The sequence below is a fragment of the Apis laboriosa genome, unplaced genomic scaffold, assembly GCF_014066325.1.
Source record: "Apis laboriosa isolate Shangri-la unplaced genomic scaffold, ASM1406632v1 scaffold122_cov146, whole genome shotgun sequence".
NCBI lineage: Eukaryota > Metazoa > Arthropoda > Insecta > Hymenoptera > Apidae > Apis > Apis laboriosa.
The window spans coordinates 404,526-414,291 of record NW_025221084.1 but is presented as its reverse complement, the minus strand read 5'-3'; positions in this window follow the sequence as shown (position 1 = coordinate 414,291).

Sequence of the window (9,766 nt, the reverse complement as noted above, 5' to 3'; positions counted from 1 at the left end):
GAAGTATATTAAAATATTTATTGCGAAAAACTCACCATTTTTTAATCATATATATTTCCAGCTTTTATTCAAATAAATATTTTTTTTTCTAAAATTTTTTTTCTAAAAAAATATTTATTATTCATTAATTTCAATATTAATTTCATGAAAAACACTATGTAATTTAATGTTTTTTATACAATATTTATTCTTTATAATCTAATAATTTATATTTCAGAATAGTTTATTTCTAAGTTTTATTATCTAAGTTTTTTTATTTTATTTTTATATTTTTATATATCTATAAACTATTATTGATTTGATTATCTTTATAATTGATAAACATTTTTTATTTAACTTTTAATAATCGTTTCGTAAATTATAATAATTAATTATTAATATTATTTCACTTATAATAATTATAGTTTCAGATAATAAACCAAATTATGAAATGAATTATAACGCATTATTGAATGTTAAGTAATATTTTGTCATCTGGAAAATATGTACATTGTTTTTCCAATGAATATCGATCGAATGATTATATCAGCATTACTACATTTTTCCGCTTAGAATTATGTATAGAGATACAACTGATTTTCAAGTCCTTATTGCATATCTTTTCTTCTATCACGAAACGTTCTGCTTCTGTTTACCCTCCTTGCCTTTTCTTTTTCAGGTTTTGTTTTATCAATACTGTAGATCGATTTCTCGTTTTATTCTCGTTAAATTCTTTGCTTTCATTTTATTTTTCTTTTTTTAATTGAACATTAACATTCATGTCATCATGCGATTTATATCTTTTAAATCTCCATATTATATCTTTTAAATTCAAAATTGAATTTAAAAAAAAAATATATGTTCATTGTGAAAAATATTAAGAATATGTTTAGAAACGTAATTTGAATTTTACCTGGTAACAAAAGATCTTCTAAATAAATACCTACAAAATTTAGAGGTTTAGAGAGTTTAAAATCAATAGGAATTTATGTATAACGTAACCAAATTCTATCTTAAAGTTATTTTTAAAAAAAGAAATAAATTACCAAATTTGAGAATATTTAATAAATTATTTCAATTTATAATAATAAGAAAAAAGAAAATAAAAAGATTATGAAAAATGATTGAGAAAATAATTCGAACAATTGTATAAATATGTTTTCTATTTATTCAAGTAATTCATTAAATATTATGTAGTAGAATATTGAAATATATATAGTTATTTAATTATTTAATTTTATTTTTATCATTTATTTAGTTTAATCATGAATTCTTTTTTTTATAGTTCATTAGTATTCGCAAGCAAGATGTTTATATCAAAATCGAAATATTGAACGTTTTAAAATAATATTAAAAAAAATCATCCACTTATACTTGTTATTTAAAAGTAATTATAAATAACTAATTATACATAATGATTTAAATATGTATTTTAATTAAAATTTTATTAAATATAAATGGTTACAATTTAAACGTAATTATGTTAGATGAAATAATACATAAAAAAAATAATTAATAATCGAACAAATGAATCAGCCAATTTTTATTATTTATTTGTTGATGTGAATAATATATCAATAAATATATCAATATATCAATAAAAATAAATCTTAACCTTAAAATTAATTCAATAATTTATGAATAAATAAATAAATAAATAAATAAAATAAATAATTAATTTATTTATGTATTTATTATATCGCACAATATAATTTGTATATATTTTTGAATTATTCAGAATTTTTTAATAATATGAAAGTAATTTGTGTTTTTTGCGTTTAATTTGCGATTAAGATTAATTAAGCAACTGAAGACATTGCAATGAAAATTAAGAAAAAAAAGAGAGAGAATTAAAAATAAACAGAAACGCAAAAAAAAAAAAATATACAAGATAATGTAAATAATATTTTGATTTTGAACTTTTAAATTTTTTTTATTAAATTTAAAATGATTTTTTTATTTTTTTTTCTAAATGAATCATTAATTTTGTTTTTTAATAAAATTCAACAATAAAAAAAAAATTGTTTTCTATAAAACAATGGAGAACAGATTTTTTTAATATTATAATTATAATTAATAATTATAAAATTATAATTATAATATTAATTATATTATATTATAATATAATTAATAATTATAAAATAATATTAAATGTCTATGTAAAATTTGATTTAAAAATATAATAGTTTATGCAAAAAGTATATTGATTATTTTTTGTATAGAACTTATTCTTCAATATTTTTAATATTCTTTAATATTCTTTAATATTCTTTATTATTTTATACATAAATATTGAATTACTTTTAACTTAAAATAACTTCTTTTTTTTTTTTTTTCTTAATTTTTAAATATTGAACATAAATATAATTCTGATTAATATTAATTTTAATTTTTAAAATTTAAGTAATTAATATTAACTTAACAGCTGCTGTTAATTAACATTAATGAAAATAAGAGAGAATGACAAATGTAACAAAAATAAAAAAAACATGATTTCATTTTTAACAAAGAACTAAGAATTTTTGTAACATCGTTTTAAAATAATCAATAAATGAAAAAACATAATAAACTAATTATTTAATGAACAAAAAACAATAATAATTTTAATATTATGGAACAAAAACAAACAATTTTTTTTTATTTATTTCATTATTATTATTCAAAAAATTAGAAATGAAAATTATAATTCAAAAATATATTTGAATTCAAAGAAAAATTATTTTCATTAGCATTTTTTATTACAATTTTTTTCTCAAAATTAATTTTTGTAGTTATTAATTTTAAAAAAGACTGATAATTTTGATTTTATATATATATATATATATATATATATATATATAGTCAAATTATATATTTATTATATACTATATATATTATATATATTATATATAATATATATAATATATATATATAGCCAATATATTATATATAGCCAAATATTTTCGATTGAATATTTTGTTTTTGTATTTTGTTTCTCACATAATATTTTATAAATTTGAAAATTTAAAAAATAGCATAATAAAAAATTGATTGATAGAATGATTGATTTTAAATTTTTTCTTTTTATATAATTTAAAATATAAAAATAATAAAATAAATACAAAGAATAATAAATTATTTATATTTAAAATAATTATTTATATTTCCTTGTTTTTTGCTCTTTTGATAGTCTTATCTAAATTTTAACTTTAAATTTTAAATAGTTTTAAAAAATTATTCAATTTTATTTATCAAAGTATAAGTTTTTCTATATTGTTTTTATTCTCATATAAAAGTTTAAATATAATGCTAGTTTAATTTTATGTATTTAAGTTTTCCTCTTTCATATAAAATTTCATTGATATATTGTTTAATAAAATAAATAAAATGTATATAATACTAAATGAAAACTATATTTAAAATATTTTTGTTTAAATTTAAAACTAATTTTTCAAATTTTTTTTCTGTAGAATTTTTTTTAAATTTTTTTAAAATTTTTCTAAAATAATTTTTTATTATTTATTTATTTTTTATTTATATTCTTTTAAATTTCTTTTTTCATTTTTTTTATTACTTATTTTTTTTTTGTTTTTTAACATCTATTTTTAATTTCTTTAAATATTGAAATTGTAAGTTTCAATTCTTCAAGTTTTAAATTTTATATGTGAAGAGTACTTTGAATTTTGTATAATTTTTAACATTTGCTTTACATTTACTTTAATTTTTCGCATTTTTCATAATAATTTTTTCTTTTTTTCTTTAAAATAATTTAAATTTTATTTTTTAATTGATTAATTTTATATAATTATATATATTTTATTAATTTGTTTAGTTTTCCAAATTATTCATCTTCTACTTCAAGACTTATTGATATTTTGCATATTCGATCTTGATGATTTTTAATATTTTCTTCTTCAGCTGATACTTGAAATCTAGAAAAATATGAGCATTAATAAAAACAGAAAGCTAAATCAAATTAATCAAAATAATCAAAAAATCAAAATAAAAAAAATAAAATTTGGAAAATTCATAATTTAGAAATTGATAAAAAAGATATTTAAAAAATGAAAAATAAAATATAATGAACAAAATAAAATTTAAAAATATTAAATAAACGTAACAAAAGTACATTATTAGCAGTAAATAAATATATGTATTTATTTTTGAATAAATATTTCAATCCAATTCCGACTTTTTTTTATATACTTTTTTATATACTTCTTTTTTGTACTTTATATTATATTTTTAGGTACTAAGAAATTTAATTTAAATAAAAAAAATTATTACAAATTATGCAAAAGAAACATTATTTAGTAATTTTTTTTTTTCATTTTAATGATTAAAAGATTTTTTTAATATTTGAGATTTCTTTTAATCAATATGTAATTTATGTAAATTTTATTACAACTTATTAAATAAAAATTAAATTCTTTTTAGTATTTTTTTGTTCATAAAAATATAATGATAATATGATATAATGAATAAAATTTAATATATTTTTTTTACAACATATATTTTTGTATAAATTTTACATTTTGCAGAAATATTATAGAAAATAATTTTTTATTTTATAGCTTTTCTTTTAAAAAGAAATGTAATAAAAGGTAGTAAAATAATGATTAGAAATAATATTTTACCCTTGTAATTGTAATTTTTTCAATTTATAAATTTTACATATATTTTTACATATATTTTTATTTATATTATTCATTTTTTTTTCTATATTAATTTTAAATTTTTAGTTTCAAATTCAGATTTCAATGTGCAATTTGTGTAAACTAAATTTATATATAAATTATAAATAGTAGACAACATTTTTTAAAAATTTTGATTTCATAATATTTTTGTACAGTTTTGTATTTCATGATATATTTGAAATCTATTTTATATTTTATTATTCCATTTCTATTACATATTACTTTTTAAATAAATCTTATATCAAATGAGAGAAATAATAATTTAAAACAGTTTATAATAATTGAAGGAATAAAAGTTGAAAAATTATCTAAAATAAAATTTATACAATTGTTTATAATATCTTTTTTAATAATTTCATTTTATTAAAAATATAATTTTATTTCAGATTAAATATAAATAATTTGAAATACATTAAATCTATTTTATATCACAATGATAATATATTATCAAGTTTTCGAATTTGTTAATGTCTAATAATGTCTTTTAATATGAATAATGTTATAAAACTAATATTATGAATAATATTAAAGTTATTTTAAATTCTTATAGTTCTCCTACTTTTTAAAGAAATACTTCATTAAATTGATTATGTATTGCCTTGAAAAATATTTCCAGTAAATAATATTTTTGAAATTTTCTAAATAAATATAATATATAATATATATATATAAATATAATATATAATATATAATATAATATATATATAATATATAATATATAATAAATATATAATATTTATTTTCTTTAAATATGTAATAGATATTTGTAAATTAGATAATAACATATTTTTATGCTTTTTTTATTTATATTTTATTTATATTTATATTTCATTATATTATATTTATATTTAATTTTTTTTTATTGCATTTTATTTTTCAATTATTTTTTTATTTTTATATAGTACTGAAAACATTTAGATCATAATTAAATATACTATTTCTTTTTTTAATTAAAATTTTATATACTGAGAAAATATTTAAAAGCATATTTTTATTAAATATTTCAAAGATATTCTTTTTAATTTATTTCGTGCAAAATTTGTAATTATGTCCAATTTGTGATAAAATTGGTATATAGATAATTTAAAAATTTTTTTAGAGAATAAGAATTATTTTTTTTTATTTTTTATCAAAATTATTTAAAATTATTTTAATGTTATGAAAATATTATAATTCAATTTAATTTATTTGAAAAAATATTTTTTTTAAATTCAAATAAAAAATGGTAATTTTTAAAAAAAATTTTAAAAATCAGACTTCAAATAAAATTATAATGGATTTTTGATCAATTTAAAAATAAAAATTTATATTTTGAAAAAAATTTGTTTTTGTAAATTTGGAAAAATTAATTTATTTATTTATTATTATTATTATTATTATTATTAATTACTTTTATATCTATATATCTTATTTTAAAAAGTTTTTAAAATATGAATTATATCAGAATAAAAAAATATATAAATAATAATATATGGAAAGTTTTAAAAAGAATGGATAAATATAAATAATTTATTAGAGAAAAAAACATAATTAACGAAGAATTAATAAATTTTATTTTTTTTAAATTATTTTTTTAATATTATCTATTGCAAAAAAAGCACAAAATATAATATATTGGAATCAGAATTTTGTAATTATGTATCTTATATATTTAATTTTAATTTTGTGCTATTATAAATAAAATAATAAAACAATGAACAATAAACAGTCAGTGATTTTTTAAAATAAACGAAATTATTTTTTAATGAATACATTGTTTATCTTTTATTAATCTGCTTTTTAGTTTGTTTTATTTGTTTATTTTAAATAAAAGTTAGTATATTGTATTGTCTATAGTATATACTATATTGTCTATAGAAAAAATTCATTTCTAGATTCAATTTCTAAATTTAGAAAAACAAAATATAATCTTTAACAAATTTTCTTGTAATTCGTATAATATATATAATTTAATAATAGTCAATTTATCATTTATTATCTATTATTTAAAATTTGGAAAGAGTATTAAAAGTACTGAAAGAAGGATAAGATATATTTCATTTCAATATATAAAAGAACAGAATATATCTTGAATATTATCACTAATATTTATATATTTAATCATTATTTATAATATTATATATAAATATTAATTAATATTTATATATTTTATCATTAATATATATATTTTTATCATTAATTATATATTTTTAATTTATATTTTAATTAAAAACAAGGTTATCGGTTATGTTTTTTCTTAGTTTCTTTTTTTTTAGTTTTATTTATATTAATGTTTTCCAATCTCTTACGTTTCATATTCTGTATCTCATACCTCATGTCTCAAACATTTTCTCTTTATAATAATGAATTAAGCTCTGAAAAAGTATAGCTAAATATTTTATTATATCTAGCATTTTTATATTTAAAAATATGAAATGTTTGAATTTTTTATTAATTCTTTAACTTTGAAATGAAATATGTTTTGTAGAAATTTAGAATTGAAATCGATTAATATATTTTTTGTAAGGATGATGGAAAGAAAATTACATGATAGTCATTTTTTAAAGTGCTAGATAAAATATTATATTAAAGTACTATTTAATTTTATTAACATTTTTAATAATATTCAAAATATTTAAATTGCCTTTCAAGTTTTATTTTCACATTGGAAAATTTAGGTTATTATCAATATTATATTCATATAATAAATTCGTCTCAAGACATAACATTAAGTATTAAGATTAAATATATAATATTTATTTTCTTTTTTAATTATTTCATGATAAGATTCTGTAAAAAATAAACATTGTTTTACTGATTTTTATTTTTGTTACTGATACAAATGAATTAAGTATACGTCAAGATTTAATTGATAAGAAATTTAATAATACTTGTTATTAAGTCATATGAAAATAAAATTAATGCTTACAAATATTTGATTATTTCTATTTTTTAATGGTGTCTTCTCGATGTATATGATTAATTAAAAATTTTTCAATTCAAAATTATGAAATAATTTAATATAATTATTATCTTATAATACTGAATTATATTCGTAATATAGTAGATAAATTGTAATAAATGTGAGATATATTTGTCAATATTGTTATTTCGTTTTTTAAAATTTATTTGTGCGTTTAATGATGTTTTAAACTTATAAAATTATAGAATCGATTATATTAATTTATAATTATATTTTATAGTGTATTCATTTAAAGTTTAATTTGTATTAAAATTATTAAATATAATAAAAGAAATAAAGATAGTAATAGGATAATAATTTTTTTTTAAATTATATTATTAAAACAAAATCTAATTAAATAAATTCTTAAGAAAAAAAAATTAAGGTTAAATTTAAAATTTAAAAATTAAAAATTAATTAATTCATTAATTAATAATTGAAAAGATAATAGAAAGTATGAAAGTTTTGAAAATCTTTTGATTGGATCTAGCCTGGACAACAAGACCGATCGAAATTAATTTTTAAAAATGGAACAAAACAAAAAAAAGAATGTCATTACTAATCGTCTTGCTTTATAAAAATAATTTTCAAATTTCATATGAAATTCCTAAATTTAATATATATATATACATATATATATGTGCATATAAAAATAATAATAATAATTTTATTAATTGAAATCGTTATTAAATAATTAATTAATGAAATTATTAAAACTATTTACTATAATATAAAAAAAGAAAATTACATTATTTATATAGTATTATTTCAAAAAAATAAATTTTTATTAATTTTATATGGAATAATGTATATATTAATATATACATAATATATATAAAAAGATAAAATAAATTTATTTTTTTATTTATTTATGAATATAATAAATGATTTGCTTTTTTTCTATTATTTTCTATTTTTTAACCAATGTTAAATAAAAAATAGAAAAAGATTCTTTCAATATCACGTAAATACATAATTTATATTTTAAATATCAAACAAGATATAAATTAGAATTGAAAATAAAATAATATTATAGTATCATATTATTAATTTGATTCTTTATATTATATATATTATATTATTGCCAATACATTTTAAATATTAAATGAAGTTTTAAACATTTAAATATATTAATAATTTAAATGTATTAATGAAATATATGTTATTAAATTGAATATAAATTTAAAAAAAATTTCTTTATACAATTTTATCTGAAATATATGATTATGATATATGATTTTATTTATTTTCTATGATATTTAATCAGTCTATTTTTGATTTATAAAAAAATTAGTTTTTTCTTTTTCGATCAAAGAATAAAATTAAATTATTCTTGATTTTTATTAATATATGATTTTATAAAATCATTCAATATATTATTATATATTATATATATATTATTTATTTATTTTATCAAATACAGAAATCTATTATATGCAGAAATTGTTTTATGTTTAATTATAACACGCTATATTTTTTATATGTTTTAAAATTTAAGTTTATAATTAATTATATTTATAATTAAGTTTATAATAAATGTTTATAATAAATAATTGCAAAAAAAACATAATAGGTATTTTTTTTTTATTATCAAACATAATAGATAGTATCAAAACTAGCTTTTATTTTTTGTTTTTCATGTTTTATCGTTATCAGATATTTTAAAATGTGTATGAAAAATATTATTATTGAATATGTATAAAATATATATGATTTATTATAATAATTAAAAATTTATTATAATAATCATTTTTCAAAACATTTCAAGAACAATTTTTCAATTATTGCTTTTTTATTATTTTTATTATTTTTTTTATTTCAAATTAATAATAAATTGGAATTGTTTATTATTATAATTCATATCTAGAAATTTATGTACTTGTTAGATTTATTATTTATATTTTTATCGATTGTACATTTTAAAATAATTAGAATATAATATAATATAATTATTTATTGTTCATAGAATTTCAGAAACCAATCAATTTAAAATCTATATGATACAAAATTCACGTCTATTTAATAGAGATTGAAATTAGATTAATTTTTTTTTTATAATTATGAATAAGTACTTTTATCTAAAGAATTATTCTAACTTATTGTTAGAAAAATTATAAAAAAAATGAAGCAGATTTAAAAAATAATTTTTTTTAATAATATTAAATCAATT